Genomic DNA, 27,028 nt, shown 5'->3' with positions numbered 1-27,028 from the left:
TTTGGGCCTCTTCAAAAGGAACCTTGATGATTGGATGGGAGATAGGAAATTCATCCCAGGTATCACATCAGTCCCCCTGCTAGACAGGGGTCTGGGGAAGTAAATACTGTGGGAAGAAATAGCCAGGGAATTGTTATGGCTAGGCTGGTATAGGCCCTAGGGCCGATAGCCTAGTACCAACCTATGAACCTTTAAACTTCTTACAGTGTTGCAGTGACAAAGTGCAGTATATAATGCCAATATATCTTAAAAATGTATATGTATAACTACACAGGCCACCCTCTCAAACTCAGGAACCCCACACAGCCTTCCTGAAGACACTGGAGGGTATAAATGTATCTCCAAACACCATCATATTGGGTGACTTCAACTACCCGAATATAGACTGGGAACATTACTCAAGCCCTAACTTTCTAGCCCAACGGTTCCTGGAGTTCATAAATTCAAATGCCATGGAACAGCTAGTCACTGTTCCCACGAGAGGAGAAAATATACTAGATCTCATTGTCACAAACATGGGGACAAAATGCTCCACACCAGAAGTATATCCCTCATTGGTGAGATCTGATCATAAACTAATCTCACTGGAAATCCACATCCGCCCCCACCCCAAGCAAAAGACCATAGTGAAGAACTTCTCTAAAGCAAACTTCACACTACTCAAGACTGGTGTGGTATCCTTCAAGGCCCCTGAGCCAGAGGAAACCACAACCCAAGCTGCGGAAGCCCTTACAAATGCCTTCTATGAACACCTCCAGGACTGCATGGATCAGGCAATCCCAAATAAAACCAAGACTCTTTCCACAAAGGGCAAACGTCCAGTCTGGTGGACCCCAGCCATTAACAAACTTTACAATAAGAGGAGAAAGCTATTACATGATAGAACAAAATCCATAAAAGGGAAGTCACCCTGATCATTATTAGTAAAAAATACGAGCACTCATAAAATCAACTAAGGCCAATTTTGAGAGAAAAATTGCCATGGATTCAAAGGACAATCATAAGGCCTTTTTCAGCTATGTTAGGAACCTGGGTGGAAACTCCCAGATATGCTCAGAATTAGTCCAAAATGATACAAAAATCACTGAACCCACAGACATTGCCAACATACTGGCAGACAGGTTCAGTGCAAACTTCACCCCTCTCCCCTAAAGGAGAGATAACTATCCCAGCCGAGTGTAGCCTCCCAGACATCTCAAATGCGCAGGTGAAAGCTGCTCTCTCTAAAGCTAAAACACAGCATCAATGGGACCAGATGGTGTCCCCGGCTGTGTGCTACACGAGCTAAATGAGGAATTAAACCCGCACATAAGGCAGCTGTTTAATCTCAGCCTTACCACAGGATACATGCCCAAGGAGTGGCGACGGCAACTGTGGTCCCACTCCACAAAGGCGGTGCCTCTACGGACCCTGGTAATTACCCCATAAGCTTAACAAGTCTAGTCTGCAAAGCTATGGAGAGGATCATAATGGAGCTCATAAACAAAGATATAGGGACTTGCAGACATTGGACCCGACCCAGTTTGGCTTTGTCAAGGGAAGATCATGCCTTTTGAACTTGGTTGACTTCTTGAAACAGTCACCAAGGCCATTGATGAGGGAAAGGCAGTCCATACAGCCTACCTTGACCTTGCAAAGGCTTTCGACACAATACCCCACTCGGGTATTGTAGAAAAACTTACCAGCTTAAATGTAAACCCATATGTCACAAGACGGGTTGCAAACTGGCTTAAGGACAGAACCCACAGGGTTAGAGTTGCTGGCGCTGTGTCAGACTCCAAGCCGGTCACAAGTGGTGTCCCACAGGGCTCGGTCCTTGGCCCCTATTGTTTGGCATCTACTTCTCAGAAGTACAGGCCAACATGGGAGGACTTTGGCTGACAAAGTTTGCAGACGACTGCAAACTGGGCGCCATAGTGGAAAGTGCATCGGACACGGATATCCTTCAGAAGGGACTCACGGAAACAGATAGCTGGTGCCAGAGCCATGGCCTGAAGTTAAACGCCAAAAATGTATAGTCATACCCTTTGGGAAAAACAAGGTAACCCCAAGCTACCATATAGGTGGCAATCCACTAAGCACAGAAGAGGTTATCAGGGACCTGGGGACCCAGGTTGACAGTGGCCTTTCTTTTGACACTCACATTGCTAAAGTGGTTAGAAAGACCTTCTACATTGCCCACCTGATCATGAAGGGATTCACATCCAGATCTAGTGAGGTCATTGTTCCCCTGTACTCTTCACTTATCAGACCAATGATCGAGTACAATGCCCCATTCGGGATGTATCTCACCCGACATCTGCAGCAATTGGAGAGACCCCAAAAGTTCCTCACCAAAAGGATAAAGGGACTCCAAAATCTGTCATATGCTGCTAGATTGAAGAAACTCCAGCTCTATTCAGTCGCATACCGTCTGCTCAGAGGTGACATGTGCCTGACATACAAGGCCATGTCCAACCCGGAATTAATGGACATGCTCCACCTCATAAAATCCAAATCCACCAAAACCACTAGAGCAAGCGACTTAAACCTTAGCACGGATATAAATAGGACGTGCTGGAGGGATAGATTTATCACTCAGAGACTCCTTATGCTGTGGAATAAAATCCCGGTCCATGTGAGGCAGAGCACCTCGCTGACTCTGTTCAAGAGAAATCTAGACCTGTGGATGGGAGATCGTAGGTTTACCCCAGGAATCATCTCTGTGTCACTGCTGGACAGAGGCACAACAAACTAATGGGCACAGTATTTTTTCATATAAGGGGTGGCGTAAGCCACAATAATTTGGGCTAGGCTTATAAATGCCTTAGGGCAGATAGCCTAGTATAAACCTATGAACCTATGAACCTACACCTGCATATCTACATATATACATATATAGATAGGTATAGATAGATAGCTATAGACAGATATACCTATAGATGCATAACTTTCTCTCTATATCTGTATCTCTCTCTCTGTGTGTGTATATATATATATATATATATATATATATATATATATATATATATATATATTTTTTTTTTTTTTTTTTTGGTCATAGTGATTCTTAACAGGATCATAAAAAGTAAAGCATCGGGCATCAATGCTGCAAACAAGTTAACCTTTTCTGTGTTTTGCAAAAAAGTACTGAGGTAAGTATGCAAGAGTGGGCTAAGCAGCTGTCAGTGTGAGAGAAAATGGTTAAGTTTCACTGTGTACCTTTATTTACATAGCTGCTATGATAGGCACTTTTGACTTTACTTACAAGTTGGTCCTTCTGCTTTCAGTACTATTTTCTCTGCAGGATCGTTCGCACACTGTACTCTAGTGTTAGTCCATTTTAATTTATAAAACTCCTTTATTTCATACTAAATTGCTCACCAATAATTCCCCACTGCCTCAATTTAATTTAAGGTGTCATGAGATGAGGCGCTACGGAGGAAGTTAATAAGGGGAGAGCTGGTAAGAAAGTGAGTGGGGCCTTGGTCTTCTCAGGTGCAAGGATAAGTAACTTGGTAATTACAGCAGGTTCACTGATGAAAGAACTAAATTGGAAGCAGAAAAGCTGAGAAAGGTGAGAAAGAAGAGTAGAATAGGTCAAGTGAAGAGAGACAATTAGTCTCATATATTTGCTAAGGAGGACTTGAGCTCAGCTGAAGTAGTAGGTGGGTGGTTACAAGGAAGTGCTGACCATAACAGGAACAATACTGGGGAAGGGAAGGTGAGTTGGGGCAAAATGAGTTGTAAGCTGGGGGCACACATTTGGCTGTGGATAATGTGTCTGAGATCCAGCAAAAGATGAGTACAAACTTGATGATGTGAAGAAGGGACAAGGTGGAGAAAGAAAATAGCATGATTAGGTGAAGGTCTAAACAGCACTTGGGGAAACAACTTAAAATGATAAAACTGACACTGTGGTTAGGGTGGCAGAAAGAGGAGTATTGCTAAACAGGTTGGCAAATGGTGAAAGAATGAAACATACAAGAATACAGACAGATGAGAAGGAATTCACAAGGAATGGAGCAAATTAAAGGAAATGGAAAAAAGGGTGTCACTGACTCCTCCATCATGCATCTTCATTGTAGAGACTTTGCATCACTGAGAGTTTCATCGCAGTGTACTGTGATATGTAAATTGGTAGTATGCTTTTTGGGGTTCCCCCTTTTTTTCACTGTGGTGCAACTGTGGAATTTGTATATATAATTTTGAGAGGTGGGGTGGGAGGCTTGTTCCCCTGCAAAAATGACTTTTTGTGCATTTTAAGGTTTTATGGCTCGTTGTTTTCTATATGTAATTTTCGATGAATGGTGAACCAAAAAAAAATCAGTATTTGCAATTATGCTAAGAAACCTGTGCTGATGCCATTAAAAGAAAGATTAGGTGAGCAGTAGGAAAGTGAAGAGGAGTTTGGTACACGTAGATATTATGCTAGGGCTGACCATTCATGCAGTACTGGTGGTCTTCTTATTGTAGCCTCTGATTATTTTTCTATGTAGGAGACAAATTATATCATAATAGACAGTGGAAGTCGACAAAAGAGGTAGCAGAATATTCCAGAAAGGTTGGGGGGCTCAGTGGGCTTCTAAAAGATATTACTATTATCACAGATCAGCAACATATGGAAAATATTATGTGAGTGAACTGATGCACTGAATATGTATAGTGGATATTTTTTTCTTTCCCTGATAACATGCACGCCCATGAAGTACATCCCTGTTTTCATATTGGTTGTGGTTTGTAAGTGGAAATTGAGAGAATTAAATTAAGCACCATATGATTAAAAAGAAACTTGTAATCTTAAAACTTTATTCTATGCAGCCTTATAAACCTCTATATGTGGATGTGGAATTATACTGGATGATCATAAGCTATATTCTGGACACAACTGCATCAAAATAAATAAAAGAAAATAATGCTCAAAAATGGAATATGGCTTATCCCTTCCCCTTGACATAGAGTAATGAAGGCCTTACAGCACCCCTGTGTGATACATGTTATACTAGAGGCAGAGATGCTGAAGGGACTGGATGAGGGAGGATGGGACTGACCAGTCAATGGCAGCTTCCCCATCATGGAAGCAGGCAGACTGACTTAGTGCAATGGCAGCACAAAGAGGCAGGTGAGCTCTACCCTGAAAATGGTGAGCCACTTGGTATGGTATTGTCCATGTGTGAAAGCATGCATTCATGCATGCATGCACCTCTTGAAGACAGCAATAGATGGGCTTGCAAGTCTGTCACAAGGAAATGAGTTAAAGCATGCCCACTCCCAGGCCAGAGTATGACATTGCACAAGCACGCTTGATCGTTTCACCTGTCCCTAGATTTGGGCTGGTTGAGCCCAGTGGAGGATAAGGTTGCTTCAGTAGGTCTGTTCAACTACAAGGAGTGGTTAAAAAAGATTGACTATATCAGTATATTGAAACAAAATCATTTTAAACTAAAATGATGAGAGAGAGATAAAGTGTTATTGTTAAGAGTGTAACCCACTGAAGAAAACTGTGAGAAAGAATATGGGAACATCAAATAAGAAAAGAAGAATAATTTGGAAAGAGGAGAGTAGTGCTGTACAATATCCTAACCATGGGTAATAAACTAAGCCTGCTTCTCAAAGTGCTCATGCTTGCATTTCATATAAAGCATGGTTAGAGGAGACAAATAGAGGAAGGGTGTTTGTTAGACAACAAATGAATCCAAAGTTCCATTTGCCTTATCTGCATCAGAATGGTAATGCATCGGAATGCTATGGTCTCATGCTACCAACTGATGACAGCACAAGAGTTTTTCCTGGGTGTGTTATCCAGATTTTTTTGTTAGTAAAATATCTTTCAATGTCTTCACTCCTGAAGATCTAGACAAGCAATACTACCTGTTTGCTAAGCAAAATGAAGTAAACAGATGAATGTGATTGTGCACAAATATGGTACTATATGTATTCCAGCTATAGAGAAACAGGAAGCCAAACTGGATAGGGCCTTCACAGAAGATAGGTATGCAGTGCAGAAGGCAGATGATGTGGAGGAATTGGGTGATAGTCATATGCTTATAGGTGTATACAAGACTAATAGCAAGGGGGGCCTTTATAAGCCTAGCCATACAGCCCAAATATACCCCACACGTAATTGCATCTTAGAGGTTATTTTAAGGGTTCTGTGTTAATAAGATCCTGATTTTATAGCTGTCCCTGTCCATCAGAGTCACAGGTCTCAGATTAGGAATGAATTATGATTTCCTATCCAGTGGTCTAGGTTACGCTTTTTAGGGTCAAAGTAGAGGCCTAGTTCATATGGATGTGAAACTACTTCAGAGACTAGGGATTCTCTGAGATGTATATCCATCCCACCAGCATGTCCAATTTAAGTTGCAAGCAAAGTTTAAATCCTTAGAGCTAGTACCATTGCAGTGAGGAAGGATGTGGAGTCAGGGGAGATCTTTTGGATGGCTTATGTATACTGGCCATGTGATGCAGTAAAGAAAAAACAATAAACACAATTTAAAGTATAGATAAGGGAATAACCAAAGAGGAGAAGATCTATAACAGTGAACCACAGCCTACCTGCCCTGAAGTAGGATGTGAATTCTCTCAGCAAAAATGCTTCTAGAAATGGTGAATAAGCAAATGGGGATGTTTCTAACAAGAAAGTTAACATTCTAGATCTGGTTTCCTATAACATGGAAAGTGCAAATGTGTACATGCCAGTTGTTCATAATGAAGCAATAGTGTGACTTTCAGGTTTATAAAGACAAGTGGTAGGAATAGTAGTCAACACAGAAATCTTGAGTAATAAAAGGAAGAACTACAAACTGCTGGAAGCATAGTAACAAGTTAGAGCAAAGGGTGATAGGAACTTCTAATAGCAGTATGAGCTTATTAAACATTGAATAAAAAGAGAAATGTGAATCTCTGTCATGAGAAGAAGGAAATGTAGGTGACACCACCACTGGACAGGCAATGAAGGATGTATGAAGGATTATAACAAGTAAACCTTTGGGTGGAAGTGGTAAAGAAAGAAGAGATTGGGCCAGATGTTTGGCACAGATCTTGGATGTTCATCGTAGTGCCAGTAACTCTGGTCTATGGATGAATCAGAGATGCTGATGCCGTACCAATGAACATGAAGGAGCAAGTGTTTTGAAAATATTCCTTCTCAAGTAGAAGCCTTGAGAGCTGCTCCACTAATAGTGACACCTAGTAGAGGGAGGGAGTGTGTACTTTAATGGTCACAATTTCTTTAAGCGATTCAATATAACTTTTTAATTCTGCTTCATTGATCAGGTAACAAAGTATACATGGCTTAGGTGGGGTCTCACAAAAGCAGCCCTAGAATGAGCACTATTAAAACATATCAATCAGACAGAGATATCTAGAGTCGTAAGCCTCAACTCCCTTAGTTATACTGATAGCTTCACCACCCAGCATCTGAATTCTGTTTCCTATAGACTCTTCCATAGTGATGTATGTTTTAGTAATAATCCATAATGGAGTTTGGGTAACACAGGATTTACCCATGCATGATGTGGATTATCCTTGAGGTCGAAGCCAACGTGATTAAACAAAGTCAACTATGGGTAAATTCTGTGTGTTATTCTGACTCAGGAGTGGATTATTGCTGTTATACAAATACATTGATTAAGAAAAAAAGTCTTGGGATTCAAAGATGGCTGCCATTCTGTAAGCACTGCTGAACTGCAGCTCTCTAATTAACCTGAGGAAATCTAAACCCTGAGTGGATAATATAAAGCTTTTAACATCAAATCTTCGATAAAATAACTTCAACTACACTTAACTATCTATTAGTAAGAAGAAAAACCGGAAAAAAAGGAATATATTTCACTGGATTACAACAGATTAGCTGGCTCTGCAGAGAGAAGTAAACAAAGGAACCATGTGCTTTCTATACTGCAAGTCTTTGTGTTCAAATAAGATGTCAAAAGAGGAAAAAAACATGGATACAACCACTACTAAAACAAAACTTTCGGAATTGCAGTCACCTGAAAAGGATGTGATTTCTAAAAGGCAAAAAATTACTAAAATACAGGAACAACAGAAATCAGAGACCAAATCTAAATCTGAACAACCATTAAACATGGAAGATATCAGAAATGCTCTGCTACCCATACAAGAAGCTCTGAAAGAACTGACTTGTCAAATACAAACATTTGGGAACTCATGTACTCAGTTGCTGGAGAGAATGGACAAGACGGAAGCTCGAATTTCTGAAAATGAGGATAAATTAACTTTACTTGAAAAGAAAACTAATCTATATGATGTGGATATACAGGCTATGCAAAACAAGCTTACGGACTTAGAAGCAAGATCCAGGAGAAACAATATTATTCTCAGAGGGATTCCAGAATCTATTCAGTATAATGAATTAATTCCATCCATATTACAAATATTTGAAGTGCTGTTAAATGACTCTGATGGGGTGAAACAAATTATTATTGAAAGAGCGCACAGAGCTTTGAGAGAGTCACAAGCATCTAACTTTCCTAGACCTGTATATGTTAAAATACTTAACTATCAAGATGTAAGCAGAATCCTTACTACTGTAAAACAAACTGGAGGCTATATCATGTGGAAAAATAATAAAATATCTATGTCACAGGATTTACCCATACAGGTAAGACAAGCTAGACAGTCTTTGTCTCCATACTGTAAATTTATTATTGACAAACAAATTAAGTTTCAAATGAAATACCCACATATGCTTATATTTACAATGGATGGGATTAAACATGCTATTGCCACTAAAAATGAGGCAAAAAATCTGTTTCTTAAAGTTTTCAATGCTTTACCTGTATCAGAGACTTGAATTGAACTTTCGTTGAGACTGGCATGCTGCAGAGGTCGGATCCATTGTTTACTGTGTTCCCAGGACTGGATAATCCTTTGTTTGCGTTTAAAAAGCTCTAGGCCTCTTCCAGAGTAATAAAACTGTTTGTTTTTGCTTATCTTGATTACCTGCGTTCATTTCCCATCGTTTTATGGCTTCTATGAAGTGTTTTCAATGAGGAGGAAGACAGGAAGTGCCTAAAATGCTGTTGTGGGTGCAGATTTCACTGTGACACTTCCTGGAGTCTGTCTGTAAAAGCGGTCCCCCATCACGAATATTTCACAGGGTTTCCAGGCTTGGGAAACCAAAGGAAACTGTTTTAACATCTTTTTATTCATTTAACTTCAAAATAACACTGTTGTATGGTAAAGTAAGCACATAGGAATATTTTATTTGTTTCACTTATACATGTTTATGTAGAATTTTGTGGTTATATTATTTAGAGAGGGTGCAGGGATTTAGTAATGTTTGTATAAATATGCTTCTCATTATAGCTCATAATGTACTGTGTTAAAGTGATAATGCATTTTATATTAGGTAGTTAGTAGTTTGCTTTAGTATAAAACTATGTTAGTGTTAGTGTGGGTTTATAACCAGGGATACCTGTATTTAACTATATATTTATTTTAACATAGGGTTATATTTTAATATGTTTTTTTTTTTTTGTGTGTGTGTGTCTCTATGCATGCGGTTTATCTATAGATAGCTAATCCAAATATTAACACTTCCTTTTTTCAATTTATTTTCATATGTACTGAAATATTGTATTTTAATTTGATTTGCTTAAATATACTTGATTGGGGAGATGTAGCTCAATGCAGTGCTTGTTAGGGAATGTTTAGTTTAGGCTTTGTAATAGTTAAGTTAGATTATATAGGTCTCAACTATGGAACATGTTTGAAATTTTATAATGTGATGTTTTCCTGTTTGTTTCTTTTCTTAAACCTTCTGTTATTCTATATTACACAAGACCTAAATATGTCCTGGTCCGGGGTTAGAGTGGGTAAGCACTGGTTTAGGACGGGATATATGGATTGCTTCCAGATCATGTATGGTTTTGAATATACTGTATTTATTTTTTATCTTTTCTCTCCAAAACATTTATTGTACAGTCAACCTTGGTAATGTGGGAATTAGATTCATGGAATGTTAAAGGGCTCCAGAATTTAAAGAAGAGGAAACTATTGTTACATGTATTGTTGCAGGCTAAGGCATGGTTTATTTTACTGCAAGAAATGCATTTAATGAATGATCAATGAGTTAATATAAAAAAAAGAAGTGGATCAGAGAAGTAATAGCATCGGAAGGTAAGTCAAATAGTGCTGGGGTAGCTATAATTATTAAAGACCAATATAAGGACTAAATTTTAGATTGTAATACAGATAAAGATGGACGATGGTGCTAAGTTATTCTGGCATCTACCTTATTTGATAAACCTATTTTACTTTTAAACATATATGTACCTTGTAATGATCAACAAATATTCATAACATCACTGTTTTCAATTTTAACACAATTTGATAGATACTACATAATTGTTGGAGGTGATTGGAATGCTTATCAAAATCCGAAGTTGGATAGATCTTGTCCACACAAAGCATTTAATAAGCATGCAGTATTGGCACTGGATTATATTAAAGAAGACTTTCAACTATATGACCCTTTTCACTATTTAAACAATGCTAATATTACAAATAATTTTACATTTTATTCCCCATGTCATAAAATGTGGTCCAGAATAGATTTCTTCCTGATTTCAAGAACATTGATTAGTTTAGAACCTATAGTTGTGATACATGCACGATATTTATCAGATCATTCGAAAATTTCACTGAGTTTTGCTAAGGAGATAAAAGATACCTTGCAGCAAAGAGGCTATAATTGGTCTCTTAATCCAAATCTGCTGAATAAGGAAGAAATAATACAGGAAATTACAAAGTACCTTAAAGACTTACTGGTTAGTCTAAAGAAACAACAACACGCCCCAGATATTGAATGGTCAAAAGTTAAAACACAAATAAGAGGGATCCTTTTGCAAAAAGTCTCTTATTATAAAAAAATACTAAATAAAGATATTCAAAACTTGGAAATGAAAATTAAATTATTGGATCAACAACTGATTCAGAACTTTAATATACAAACAGAGAAAGAATTATTTAAATGTCAGTAGCATCTCTTCTTAATGCAAAATAGTAGATTAACATTTCAAGAATATAAGATGTTAGCGAGATATGCTAATCACGTTCAAACACCATTGAGAGCATTGGCTAGGATCATTAATCAATCAAAAACAACACTACAAATTTCGGAAATACAATTTAATAATAAAATATATTCTAAAACAGAGGATATTATTAATATTTTTGAGAAATATTTACAAAAATTTATGATGGGCAAAAGGATATGTCCTTGCATAGAATCTGTGAACAATTTTTACAATCAATTAAGTTTCCAGAAATAGGAGAGGATATTCAAAATGATTTAGTTAAACCAATATCTGAAGAAGACATAGTATATACAATTCAACATATGAAATCACACAAATCACCAGGTCCTGATGGGATGACAGTGGAGTTTTATAAAAGGTTTGCGGATATTTTTGGTAACATACTTTCAGTTATATTTAACTATATCATTAGGAATACTATTAATGATCCTCATCTTAACGCCTCAAAGACTATTTTTATACATAAAGCCAATTCAGATCCTCAAAACCCCGATAATTATAGACCGATATCATTAATGAATGTAGACATGAAAATTTTAACCTCCATTATAGCATCTAGACTGAAGAAAATCATGACTCATATAATATCCAAAGAACAGGCTGGATTTATGGCAGGTAGACAAACCAGTGATAATACTCTTACATTACATACTATGATAACACATGCTAAACAAAATAATCTTAATATCTATGCCCTTATAATTGATGCACAGAAGGCCTTTGACAGGGTAGATACAAATGTTTTGTTTGCTCTTTTACCTTATTTTAATATATCCCATGAATTTGTTCAAATGTTGCACATATTATATAGTAATCCCTATACTACACTGTGCATTAATAAAAGCCTCTCCAAAAGAATACAGATTAAGACTGGAACACGCCAGGGCTGCCCTTTGTCCCCTTTACTATTTAATCTTTATCTTGAGCCTCTGTTCTTATATAGTAAGCAGAATGTCTATCATAATGTCCCAATAATTTATGGAACTAAAATTTTAATGGCAGCTTTTGCGGATTATCTTAATATTTATTGTGCATCTCCAATATCTGACACTGACAAATTATTGAAGGCTGTTAATGATTTTTCAGAAGTCTCTAACTACAAAATTAACTTGGAAAAAAACAATATTTTTCCTTTAAAGACACCTAAACCTTTTTCGTTATTGCCTTTGGTTGGGCAGGTAACATTTAAAGAAAAAATTAAATATTTAGGTATTGAGTTTTCTACAGACAATAAAGACTTCTACAATAATAACATTAAAACAATTTGGGACCAAATAATTTCTGATTTCAGGAGGTGGAAAAATTTACGATTGCCACTACTAGCAAAAGTTTCTATTGTTAAAATGAATGTGTTACCACGATTGCTTTATAATTTTAGATCAGCTCAATTAATACTTTCGAAGACATTTTTTAAAAAAATTCATAAAGAATTGGCTAAATTCATTTGGGAACCAAAAAAAAAAAAACAGGATATCTTATGATAAATTAATGACCCCAAAAAATAAAGGAGGACTGGAGTTGCCTAACTTCAAATTGCACTACCTAATCATGAACTCTAACAGAATTCTAAGAATTACCAACTATGATACAACTAATACTAAATGGACACCAACTTGGGTGATTTTGAATTATAGATATATTTTAAAGTTAAACATTAATCCTAAAGCAATACCCTTTTTAGGTAAAGATACTTTGAAAATTTATGGGATTATTGAACATATAAAAACTAACATATTATCTATACAAGATTTATTTCAATCTTTGGATCTGGGTCAATATATGATGGTTTTTCAACCATTTCATAGGAATCCTAATTTAAAATTGAATAATCAATTAATTGATCTTAAACAGTTTCCACTAATAGTTAATTTAACTTTGATTGATATATGCAAATATCTGGACCGCTCGGCCAATCAAATAAGACAAGAATTTAACTTACCCAAAAATGATCTTGTTATTTTGAGACAAATTAGAGAACTTGCTATGAGCTAATTTTTAAATTTTAAACCTGAAGATGAAAATGTTAATAAATGCTTTGAGTTGTGGCAAGCCCTCTAACAGGATATTAAATATATAACAACAACAAATAAATTAATTAAATACTTTAAATTTCATGATAAAATTCAGTTATCCAACTATTGGGAAGAAAATATTTTAGTGACAGACAAAAGTAATATGTTAAAAGCAATTGACCTGACTATCAAATGTACTTCTCTTCAAAAATTGATGTATACCCAGTTGATGATATGGAATAATGCATATTATACACGCCTTACCCTACATAAATTTAATGCTAAAAACTCTCCAACTTGTCCATACTGTAAAAATCAACCGGCTGATCTTCTTCATATGTTCTGGAGTTGTAAATGCATATATAAGCTTTGGAATTCCCTTAAGATTCAACTTCAGAAGATGGGTTACCAAAGTACAACGTTGTCATGGAAATTTACGATTTTACATATTCCTCTGAAAGAACTCCCTAGATCACAAGGTACCATATATATTAATATTTTTCTATTAATGAAACTTTATATAGCCACTAATTGGTTAGACCCATCTAAAACATCTTGGGAAAACGTTAAAGTTTTGGCAACAAGGCATATATTAGCTCATAAACTACTCTTAAGTCCGAATAATAAAAACATTAATAACCCAAAAATTTGGGAACAGATATTTAATATTATATTAGCATAATACTCACATTTATATACTTGCTTGGAGAGAATTTTGTATTTAAACTGTATATTACTGGAAATGTTATTAACTACTTTTTGTTTTTTCTCTATTCTTAATGTTTTACATGGAAGCATTCTTGTAAATATTGTATATTTGTTTGGTATGATAGTGATATTAGTTAGTAATCCTTTGTTTTATATTTTTTCTCTTAAAATGTTGTGATTGTTTTTACTTGTGTATGAAAATAATATAACAATAAAGATTTATTATGGAAAAAAAAAGAAAAAAGTCTTCATTTTTCTAAATATGTCATTGTGAAAAAAGACTTTAGTGTTCTTCCATTAGTTTGTGATTGCCTGTGTGCTGCAGGGAACCGGGCCAAAAAAAAGGGGTCAAAATCATGGACATTTAGAGACAGCTGAGAAGCATGTGTTTCAATAAAACTTAAACTGTTTTAGAATGATGAAAAAGCATGTATCTTTCAGAAAGATATACGTTTAAACTTTCTTTGACTTTTGCAAAATGTACCTGATTTTGCCTTATATTTTTTGCTGTGATCCCCATAACATTTCTGAACTTTAAAAACTGTCTCCCCATTATTTGTTTGTTTTGTCTGAGATTTGTTAACACAGAGCCTGAGTGGTTGTCGGTCAGCCAGCAAAAGCTTAATTAAATACCAGAACTACTTTGTATGAGTGTGATAAGGCTGTCAGGAATCCAAGAGTTTACAGAGGTTTTACAGGGTCAAGCTCCAATGTTTGGGTGACAAGTACTGCAAGAATTCAAGGAATGCTAAAAAAAAGTTGGAGGTGGGAAACATTTACTATATTAAACATCATTCTTCTGTGACAGCAGCTAATGTGGGTGAAAAATGTTAGAATAGGAATTGTTATTGTTGTTTAAAATGTTTTTGTTTTGTTTTTAATTGTCTGACAACAAACATAAAGCAAGTTAACATCATCCTGTGAATCATTAAAGAAATGATGGTAAGGAGTTGGAATCTAAGTTATGTCAAGAGGATGAATGTAGCATAGCAAACTTCTCTCATCACAATGCTCACAAAATATTGAAAAAAAAATTTGATCAACTTTTTATATGAATTAGACTTGTATATGTGTCTGTTTGCTGTGGGTCAGTGAAGCTTGCATTTCATGTGTCAGTGAATTTGCAAGATATTACTGCTCTTTTACTGTTTTCCTGTTGTGTTGTTGAAAGTCTTGCAAGAATATGTCTGAATAGATGGTCTGTTTGCTGAAGTACATCTTAGCAGCCAGACTTCTTTCTGTTTGGGTATGCTCCTTTTACAATGAGCACGCTGACTAGTTTGTGCAATTAGCGTACAAATTTATGAATAGTTAATTGGCTTTATTGTATAATAGGCCTATCATGCCATAAATGTCTCCCACCCTCTTTGATCAACTATGCTTTCACAGAACTTGTTCTTCCTCAAAAGCATACACAATGTAACTTAACCTCTATCAACATGTTAATAGAACACTGGCATGACAAATTCCTATCCCTGCATATTCCTTATCTATGAAATAAACTACTCATGAGTATCAGGTAATGTAGTGCCCTTGCTACATTATAAACTATATTTGCATGGTTAGCCTTATTTCAGACCTGGTGGTCATTAGCCTACTATATGCATATAAAGCTATGAAGTAATGTAGGCAATTGGGTAGGCACTCACAAATCTTTTCCAGGCCCATCTTGCATTTCCCTCCTTGGGACAGGAAGAAACTCTAGATGTCGTGTTCTTAGGGCTAGGTTAAAAATGATCTTATGATTGCCTAGTATGAACCTATACTATCATGCCACATTCGCAGTCCTTAATTGTGCATTATTGACCATTATAACCTTTGACATACATCAGGATAAGCCACATAGTATATACAACAGTACAGTAGGCACCACACAGAATAACAGAACATTCCAGAGAGATGGCATGGAAGAAACTGCTTGGATGTTAAACATATTTTGGAATTCCCACTGGTTATGGGTACATGGAACATAGTACTACATAAGACAAAAGATAGTTGCCAAACTTGTCAGCTCAATAGTGTAAAGGTTTTGGACTGGACCATGTTCTAGATGACCCATTTTTAACTTGGCCAGGCACTGGAGGAGCTGGCCAATGAGGGATACTGCTGGCTCAGACCTACGGTGCAGGGGAGGGACGGTAGTGAAGTCCTAGTACAGGACTGTTATCTGGAAAATCTTAAAGTGCTGTTTCTACACATGGAATGTCTGGAGAGTTTGGAATGCCAATCAGTGTGAAGAGTTCCAGCTGAGTATCATAGTTATGAAAAACACGTCCTAAATTTTTTGCTGCCATGTCCTACCCAAGCATTACCGATAGAGCAGGTATTTGTACAAAAGAACTGTATGTGTTTAATGCATGATATGGTTTGAGGTGTTTCTGGCACTGCAAAATATCTGAAAAGCAAAACAAGTAATAGCTAATACTTTTGACACCATCCCTGATGTGCATTATTCTTTAGTGCTCTGGATGCTATATAAATGGCACCAAGAATGACACAGCAGCCTTCTTAATAATTTTACCTTGATAACGACTCTGTTGTTGAAGAGATGCAGTCTTAAGACAGAAGCTGAATTTCTAATACCTTTTTCTTTTGGTCTCAAGTAAAGAGTGCGTTCTTTTTCTCCAAAGTAAAACCTTCACTTAGTGCATAAAAAGCATGCATAAAGTATCATTATTTCATCTTGCTTTTTTTTTTTTTTTTTTATTAAATAGAAATACAAAGATAAAAACATTGCTAGCAGTTAAAGGATGGAACTTTGGGACTGAGAGGTAAGTACTATGATTTATCTGAAGACACAACCATATCTCTAAACTGCACGTTCTGTCTATAATAATAATAACAATAATAATAATAATTATTATTATATTATTATTATTATTACTATCAGTTTATTTTTCAGGTTCACTGCTTATGGTTTCTAGTCTGGAAAATCGAAAGAGTTTCATAAACTCTGTGATTTAATTCCTTCAGAAATATGAATTTGATGGCTTGGATCTGGACTGGGAATATCCTGGCTCCAGAGGTAGCCCCCCCCCCAGAAGGCAAGCAATGTTATATATACCATCTTGATCCAGGTATGAGCAGAGAGTCAAATTGTTGGCATGAGATGGCTGAGTGAACACACTGTTTATGCAAACTAAGGTAGTGTCAGATGGTATAGGTTATGGCAATTGCTGTCCTGCTATGTAATCTGCAACAAATAACAAGATGATGAGAAGGTCTTTCTAGCTATTACTGATTACCATTAATCTGCTTGCAGATATGCCAGTTAAATCCACCATTCCAAGGGATACATCAACATGTTACTGCTACCATTAATGTAGTCACCAAGCTGTCAATATTTCCATATGAGTGCTGTTTGTCAGCTTTTGCTGACACATTTGCCTGCCACTGAGTCACAGCTGTTATTGTCACAGTACAAGTGCTGTCTCCTCACATTCTTTTGTTATCAAGCCAAGTTATTTGGGTACATTTGCAAGCATAGGGTAAGCTGGTGAAATTCCTTTGCTAACTCATTCTTACTGTAGTTTCTGTCACATCTGGACTAAAATATGGCTTCCTAATGAAACTATGGGTTTTTTATGATCCCTAGTCTCATAAGTGAGTTCACAAGTATACAAACAGTTGTATGCAAGCACAATATAAAAAATGACTAAAAAAAAACTTGCATCCACAACACTGATGGCGGTACCCCCAACACCATTAATATTTGTATAACTAGCTCCAAGAACCCTGCATCTCCAGGACAGGAGAAATTGTGGGGAATGTAGAAGTTGTTTTTTTCAGATTAGTGTTAGTGATTGCACCACTAATTTAAACACACTCACACACACACACACACACACACACACACACACACACACACACACACACACACACACACACATATATATACATAGATAGACAGTTATACATATACACATATACATATATATATATATATCTCATGCATTTGTTCTTAAATCCTTATAAGCTGTATCTTATAGTAATCTATTTTTATGTAATGTACCAGTAGATAGTGGAGCTTTTCTCCTCGGGCCTCGGCTGAAAATGGACTTGTATCCAGCCAGACTAGCCCGGTCAACAAATGTAAAATAAATAAATAAATATATAAAGAGAGAGATGATATATATATATATATACATATATATATATATATATATATATATATATATATATATATATATATCTATATATATATATATATATATATATATATATATATATATATATATATATATATAGACAGAGAGAGAGAGATAGACATATACATATATGGGACCTAAACCTTGTCACTACAATAAACAGGACACGCTAGAGGGATAGATTCCTGTCCCAGAGACTTCCTATACTTTGGAACAAGCTACCCATCTATGTCAAGCAAAGGTCTTCATTAGCACTCTTCAAGAAAAATCTTGAGTGGATGGGAAATAGGAAATACACCCCGGGGATCACTTCTGTGTCTCTGCTGGACAGTGGCACAGGAAAATAACTTTCTTGGGTGGCATAAGCTATGGTACCTTGCTGGCTAGGCTTACGTAGGCCCTTGGGCCGATAGCCTTGTACCTACCTATGAATCTATGAACAAGATATATATATATATATATATATATATATATATATATATATATATATATATATATATACAAATATATACACACACGAGATGGTATTCTATATTATCATCTTCAAATATAGCAGAAGCTATAATAAATGTGAAATATTAAAAGTACTTCTCTATCTTACAGCTGTAAGTTATTTAAAAGTCTGACAAAAAATACGTTGTTAGTCAGTCCCCAGGATTCAATAAACTAAGTGGTCTGTGTTTTTTCTTGGAAACTCTGTGTAGGTTTTGCACAGAGCCTACACAGAGTTTACAAGCTAGCATGATGGTGCACAGCAAGCAGTAGTACTCAATGCACATTAATGATGTGCGGTCTGCCTAAGTTAGGTTTCATGGCTGGCAACAGTGTTGCAAGCCAAAAAAACATGTAAGCAAACATGGATATAATTCTGTTTAAAGCAGAGCACCTGCTGTCTGTGGATTTGCACAAAATGCCAAGTGACCACCAGGGCTTCACAGATAGCTGTGAATCTGTTAGCGCAACATATCTCCACAAAGGCCAACATAATGTGGGGACATTTAACCAGAAATAGGGACATATTTGCCAAAGATGTTGCATAGACATTTGGTAGAATGAAACCCAAACATACCTGTTATCATCTTTATGCAAGGTTTGTGGACAAAGGCAGACATAATAGGGGGGACAAAGGCCCAAAAATAGGGACCAATTTTTAATACTGCACTTCCAAACTTAGAAAGTTGATAGAATAAATAGGTTGTACATTAGAATGAACTTTCTGAAGAGCATTAAGTTTGAAACTCAAATGTCAGTCATCAGTTTCAGACTTCACTCAGCAATGACATGCCAATGATTTGCCAAAAAATATAAATGTTTTGAGGAAAAGATCACAAATATGAGAAAAAAGCTGGACATTGAGCACAAATCAGGATAGTTGAGAGGTATGCAGTCAAATGTATGTAATATTGAGTCATTTCAGTCCAGAGATAATCCTAGTGATATGGCAGAATGCCACAGATTTGATAAGGAAAACATCTGGAAATTCCTGAGAATATCTGTACAGCTGAGAGGCTTGAATGTGAAGTATATGATCCAAACACCATACAGGACGGTGTGCCCACAGTTCAGAGTAATATGATATCCCATTCCTGGCATTCTGTACTGAAGCTGTGTTAATGATCTGTAACAGAACATGGGCTGCCAGGTAAAATGATTACTCAGGGTGTGTATTGAATAGGGACACACAGATGAATCATAGGAATGAACAAAGTGAAAGAGGACAGGTGAAATTCCCTCAGGTTCAGGAGATGAGGGCATGTCAATGGATGATGGCTGTAGCAGCAACACCAAGCACATATCTATATGGTACAGTATGGACTATACAGTGAAAATGTGTTGTCTGTGACTGTCACATAAGGTCACGTAACAATGGGGAGGATATCTGTGTGAGATAATCAGCCTTACATGAATAATGCAGAGGACATCTATCAGGTATCTGACATACAACTGGGGTAGGGTGCAAATTGTGAAGCTGTGCAAACTGATATGCCTGAATATGAGTGTACTCTTAGTAGAGGTCTCCAGCAAGGTGGCCAAGGTAAAGGTGTGACATATGTAATCAAGGAGCCTGAATCCTCACTACTGGCACTAGAGAGGGGCATTCCCTTGGAACAAAAATGGATACCCCCAGTATTTCCAACTGCGGCTCTCTGCATCAAGCACAATTGCACTTAAGAGCACACAGAGAACACTCTCAGTCTGTGGCCTGGGTTTCTCTCTGTCTCCCTCCAGGTCCCCAGTAAGACTACCCACTGGCACAGCTATAGAATTGAGGCCTCAGCTGAGTGTCCAATCCGAGTCCTCCACTACTCTTTATGTGAAACCAGTGCTTCATGTCCCTGCTCCAAGCAGATAACACACACACACACACACACACACACACACACACACACACACACACACACACACACACACACACACACACGGGAAAGGCTGACATAGATTTCCTAGTTATGCTCCCTTCTGCCTAGACTATAAGGTAGTTACACTGCCACCAGACACTACAAAGCCAGCTACTCTAAGGCTCTTGCAAGGGTACTCAGTTATACTATAGGAAATTAATATCAATACCAATGACAGTGTTTGGTCAATGCAGTAAGGCTTTCAGGAGTGGCTGCAGTGTTTCACCAAATAGATATAGTACTCTAAATGGTTAAAATATTCTCTAAAAGACTAGCCACAATGAAAAGTTTAAATATATTTAATAATAAATAATGAAAGAACATGAAAATACTAAATATCTATTTTCAATAAACACTATAGTTTCAATCATAGGAAATATTAAAATAGCACAGATGAATGGATTCACACAGATACAGAAGAGCAGTACTTAACTACTCTCACTATATTTTCCTGACTGATCTAAAGAATTACTATTCCCTGGTTCACTTACTAGAGCAAGGCAAGATGAAGTAGGTGAGGGGTTATTCCTTCTCAGGTTCCAAAAAACAGAGTGTCATGAGAAGTCTGTCTCACCTTGTATTAAAACATAATTTTTAGTGATGTATTACAGAATGACACCACATACATCTGGTCATATGACCCCCATTGGTAGAAACCTCCAGGACTTAGCACATATGTATAAATAATACACACAGACAGAGCTTGCTAAGATCTGTTGCAGCTTCTGGAAGTCATAAAACAATTTCAAACCTCCACCCTTCCAGACTAGCAATTATTTCACCCCAAAGACAATACAGAGAGCTTCCTAGTACATACCTTTTGTCTCTGGCTGCATTAAGAACTGTAATATACTATCTTTATGGCCTAAACCAGGTAATTTAATTCAAACTATTTTCAAAGTTAGGTAGATTGAGATTAAAAGATGAAAAGAAAACCCACTGGAGCCACCCCAACCAGTTAAAACTTTATTTAAAACACAGATGAGCACTTTTGAGCATTAGCTCTTCATCAGATCTAAAAAACAGTTAAAATCAACCATATTTAAGCAAATAACAACCAATTAGAATCAGTAGCAGAACCTATGCCCCTTCAGTAAGGGTTTTAAAGGCATACAAGCATTTAACCCAGGTGCGGGGTTAGCTTGCAATTCAGCTATCCATCTTAACTCAGCTAATTCAGTACTATGTACAATGCCACACCCCCATACTCATTTGTTGAATATATAGCACCATAAACTGGAATCTATGCTCTGTATTTATTTCAATGTGTTGATACAAAGCATTGCTAATCAAACATAATCTTTTTTTTTTTTTTTTCAAAACAAGTTTATTGTTTTAACATATTATCAAACATAATCTGATGTCACTCATATGTTGCAGTATGTGTTATTTTAACATTCTATTTGTCTTCCCAACATAGAATGCTTGGCATGATATGCACTCAGCTCAATACACAACACTTTTAGTTCTGCAATCTGCATATAATCTAAGTGCATACTTCCTCCCTGACACAGGGTGTACAAAGATGTTATTTTATTTGAGATATTGACAGGCCTTGCATTTCCTGCATTTAAAAGTTCCCAGCTTCTCCCTATGTGTTATTATAGACTTGCTGAGAAGTATGTTCTTGCATAAAATCTGCTTCAGATTCTGACTGTTAGTATAAGCAAATCTGGGGTGGGAACCTACTAGTGATTTAATCTTATCATCAGTATGTAAGATCTTCCAGTTCTTTTTTATCATCTGGGAAATAACATCAGTATCACTATTATAATGTAAATGTATTGTCACAGATGGGTTGTTCATTTTATGTTCATTAACAATAGTCCCATTATCAGAACTACCCATATTATATTCAAGCCATTGCTTACCTCTATTCCTTTTTCAAGTTTTTGTTCTGGCTATTGTTCTCTTAACTCTTTGTGTTGGATAGCCATGACTAGTGAACATATACTGCATGTTATCTAACTCACTTTCATATATATATATTTTTTTCAGTACACAATCTAGAAATTCTTAACCCCTGCTCACTCATTACTTTATTAAAAATATGCCTTTTTTGCATACTGTCATACATTAACATGCTGTTTCTCCAACAACTTTTCCTATACACTGGTTTGTAATTTGCCAGTCAAATCTTTATAAATGTTCACATCTAAAAAAAATCTATTGATTCAGCAGAATAACTAACAGTAAAACATAAAATATCTGTTGTGTTTCCAAGTATCTAACAAATAACAATAATTCTTCACTTGTACCACTCCACAAAATAAATATATCATCCACAAAACAATGGTATATTTTCAAACTTGCCTTCCATGGACAAGTACTAGATAGAACATGGATAGCCTCCCACTGTGCCAACATCAAGTTAGCATAGGTGTTGGCACAGGGGGTACCCATGGCTACACCATCTCTCTGCCAATAATACTGGTCATAAAACATGAATAAATTATCGCCCAAAATCAATTCAAGAAAAGCTCATATCTGTGTGACTTTCTTTTCATCAAATATCGCATGAGTAGAAATAAAATCTTTGACAGCTGTGATGCCATAAATATTCAGAATAACAGTAACTAAATTATTTACATCCAAGTTCACAAATATTTAACTTCCATAACCAGTTGTAGATTCATAAGCATCACTCAGAAATCATAAGAAGCAGGAAGTTTCATTTATCACTGCTGGCACAAGAGATAACATTACTTTAAGTTTCTTCTCCACCCATTCAGTAACCCAGCCTCTGGCAGATACTATTGGCCTATACGGGGGTTTGAGGGGATTCTTTTGGATCTTAGGTAAACCTTTTAATATAGGGAAAACAGGCTGTTCAGCTATCACAAACATATATATATATATATATATATATATATATATATATATATATATATATATATATATATATATATATATATATTTTTTTTTTTCCAGTTATAACATCAGACAGCAATAAGTCATCCAAAGTATGTTTTACATGTGCAATAAAATCACTCACTTGATTGCATGTTATATTTTGATAAGTAACATTTTCTCCAAGCATTTTCAACATGTCTTGTAAGTAATTCCCTCTGTCAAGTATTAGAATTGCACCCCCCCTTATCAACTGGTCTGAAAGTAACATCAGAATTGTTCTTCAAATTAAGAGCTTTCATTTTCACTCAGTTAAATTATAATACCCACGTCTCTTCTTTGTAGCTAACATATAAGAAATTTCCATTGTGCATAAATTCAAAAAAGTGTCCATGACAAAATGTGCAGGTGGTAAAAATGTACTTAGTACTGAGATACCTTTTAAGAAGCCATCATTGTCCTGTTGGCCAAACAGTAATTTAAGGAGAACTGTTCTCCCAAATAAATGTCAGTCAGAAAAAAACTTAATGCATTGTGGCACTTTGTGCTGGCATAAAAGACATACCTCTGTTCGACAGGGTAAGCTCAGAGTCCAATAAAACATATTTGGAAAGATCATAAATAATATTTTCATCAGTATGAACTACAGTACCATTTATCCCATCAGTTTTCTTCTTTTCCTGCCTCCGTTGGGTGACCTTCCTTTCTGCTGTGCATTTTTCATCCTCACGGGGACTGGAAGAGTTGGAAAACCTGAACCAATCAAAGGCATCACCTTCAGTCTGGCTCCCAGTTCTTTTTGTGAGCTTATCTCATTGTTTATGGCTGCATTAGATTGAGTCTGCAGTATACAGCCATTTTTGCTTAAGTTTTAATTTTGCAACTCGTTTTCATTAACCACTGTGTTCTTAGAAAATGCTGGTGCTTCCCGGACTGTTGCCGCCAAACCGGATGTGCTAAGTCTTTTCACTTTCGGTTGAGCCTTACTCTCTAAATGTTCAACCTCAGTTGCATTTTCATTCATATTTTTAGTACCAAGGTTAAATCTAGGCCAAACAAAGACATTACCCTTAGAAATATCATTATAGTCTCTTTATAACTTCCGTATTTTAATATGCTGAAGCTTTCCATCGTTAGTATTAAGAGAAAGAAACAAAGTATCTAACCTTGTAAGGTGTACATCATTGTCCAAGTTCTTTTCTATTTTCATTCTGCATTTTCGCTATTTTTTCAACTAGTTCATGTTCAATAGATGAAAAATAGTCCCGCAACAACTGTATATACTTAAAGCTGGTATCTAAGTTCAGGGCTTGTCATCTGGCTAACAGTTCAGGAAAGTCTCCCCATAGGAAAGCATACATAAAACACGCAGTCCTCTTGGAACTATTTTAAAATGCAGGCGTGCTTCTAAACGAAGTCTTTGCCATTACATACGTTTAAGTTTAAACTGTTCTTTTCCTAGTTCCAACACGTTTTCATCTTCACAGATATCAAGACCGTTGCATTCTCCATTAACATTCAGTTGAACAAATAACAGAGGGTTGTCATTCATATTTGCCATTCTTTTTTCTCTTCCCTTAAATGTTCTTGCGCATGGTGTCACAGGGTGGTATTCAAGTTCAATAGCTTCTGGATCAGCACCAGCCATGTCAACGTCCTCAGCAGAATATGAAGCAGCAACAGCAGCAGCAGCAATAAAAATCCAAAGCAGCCAAGGAAGAAGTAAAAGTCCACAGTGGTAAAATATACCATAAAATATGAAAAGAAAACCTACAGGAGCCACCACAACTGGATAAAACTTTATTTAACACACAGATAAGAACTTTCAAGCATTAGCGCTTCATCAGATCTAAAAAAAACCCAGTTAAAATCAACCATATTTAAATAAATAACAGCCAGTTAAAATCAATAGCAGAATCTACACCCCTTCAATAAGGGTTTTAAAGGCATACAAGCATTTAACTCAGATGTATGGTTAGCTTGCTATTCAGCTATCTATCTTAACTCAGCTAATTCAGTACTATGTACAATGTCACCCCCTCTCATACTCACTTGTTGAATATATGGCACCATAAACTGGAATATATGCTCTGTATTTATTTCAATGTGTTGACATAAAGCATTGCTTCTCAAACATAAGCAAATCTGGGGTGTGGACCTACTAGTGCTTTTAGCTTATCAGTATGAATGATCTTCCAGTTCTTTTTTATCACCTGGGAAATAAAGTCAATATCACCATTATAATATACCTACATTTTAACACTTACAATAATAAATGTATATTTCTTTTTCTGTCTAACAGGGCACACTGTTGGTACAGTTTTAACACAAGCAGCTTTACAAATATATTTTTCAGCATAAGCATCTGTACAAATCAGTTTGATATACAGATAACATATAATTCTTTACAAAATGCCAGCTAGCTGTCCTGGTATATGTTACACAACCACTACCCTACTTCTCCTGGCATAGCTGGCAATACCTTACATCATCACAAAAGGATAACAGAAAACATTACAAAAAAGACCACGATCATGGACAATATCAAAATAATACCACCACTAATGCCATTTCTCTGACATAATATATGTGATATGGAGTGAGAAGAGATGAGCCTGCTCATACACACTTGAACAACTATTGTGATACATTCACACTCTCTGAAGGCAACCATATACACTGTCCTGGCACTATAATATCTGTAGCAGATGTTAGGAGGGACACTGCTATTCCTGTATGTGACAGTATGGGCAATACAGGCTAGCTGGCTTGTGGCACAGTCTACATGGTCACAAATGATATACATGCCATTAATGTTGTCAAACACCTATGTATGTAGTGTGTGCTTAAGCAAAACAGGTAGCACTCATGCATCTGGTGTAACAATTTGATTGATGTTCAACACAATCAGACAGTTACGTATATTCCACAGAAAGATTACCTTGGTATGGCAAATAAGCTATGTGACAGTGCACTATGACAAAGGTGGTACACTTCAGTTACACATCAATGGAAAATGTGTAGGGAGGTACATGAAGAAAGGTGCATTGCACACAGTTATTGGTGTGATGAAAGCTGGGAACCATGAAGGTATTATGGCCTCAGATGTACATGTCCTTCACATACCCAGTACTTGTGTTACATTAAAGGGGTAGTCAGCACTGTAACCACATGCTGGTGGATGCACCACTTTACATATACCACAGGACATGGTTCACATACTTATTGGTCTGATTATAGGGTGTGATGTCCACATTATACTTGGGTGGTGTGTTTATTTCCTGATTCAACAAATCTTGTCAATGCAGGTGTTGTCATGGCTGTGGAAGCAGTTTTTGGTATGTGTTGATACTGTCTATTTTATACTAATATCACAGTTGGCGTCAATGACTGCCCACAATCTGTAGTCCTTCAGAGAGCTGTTTGGACACAGCATGTGTATGTCATCTGTGATATCCGTCACTTAACTAATGGGCAGAAAAGGTCCAAGTAGACACCCCTGATGTACCGACCTGATCACTGGACCTGAGATACAGGTCATGTCACACATTTCAACATAGTGAGATGCCTCATAAGTCATAAAGTGGTCTACCCATTTGGTGATACAGCTGTTTATGGCTACATAAGAAGGTGCTGATCGAATACCTCAGTGTGGATTTGTGACAAATGCCTTGACCTGACCAAGTTCCACAAGATGATACTATTGTCATCATGCATGTAAGATGTAATGGACTTGATGTAGCATTGCAACTCACGCAGGTCTGTTGTAGACATCAGGTATATTACTTGTGTACACGTAGAAGAGGTCCATGATGGCATGTTGGTCTACCTCACAGTTAAGGAGAGTCAGGATGTCTCTATACATG

At 36.5% G+C, this 27,028-nt stretch overlaps 1 pseudogene; it reads left to right on the top strand.

Moving 5' to 3' along the window:
- LOC122805954 overlaps nt 1-27,028 on the top strand; it is a 166,845-nt pseudogene that overhangs the window by 25,533 nt on the left and 114,284 nt on the right.

Source organism: Protopterus annectens, chromosome 7.part0 (genome assembly GCF_019279795.1).
Source record: "Protopterus annectens isolate FY-2018-M chromosome 7.part0, PAN1.0, whole genome shotgun sequence".
NCBI lineage: Eukaryota > Metazoa > Chordata > Ceratodontiformes > Protopteridae > Protopterus > Protopterus annectens.
Note: the sequence above shows the minus strand (reverse complement) of the source record. Positions and strands in the feature narration are given on the sequence as shown.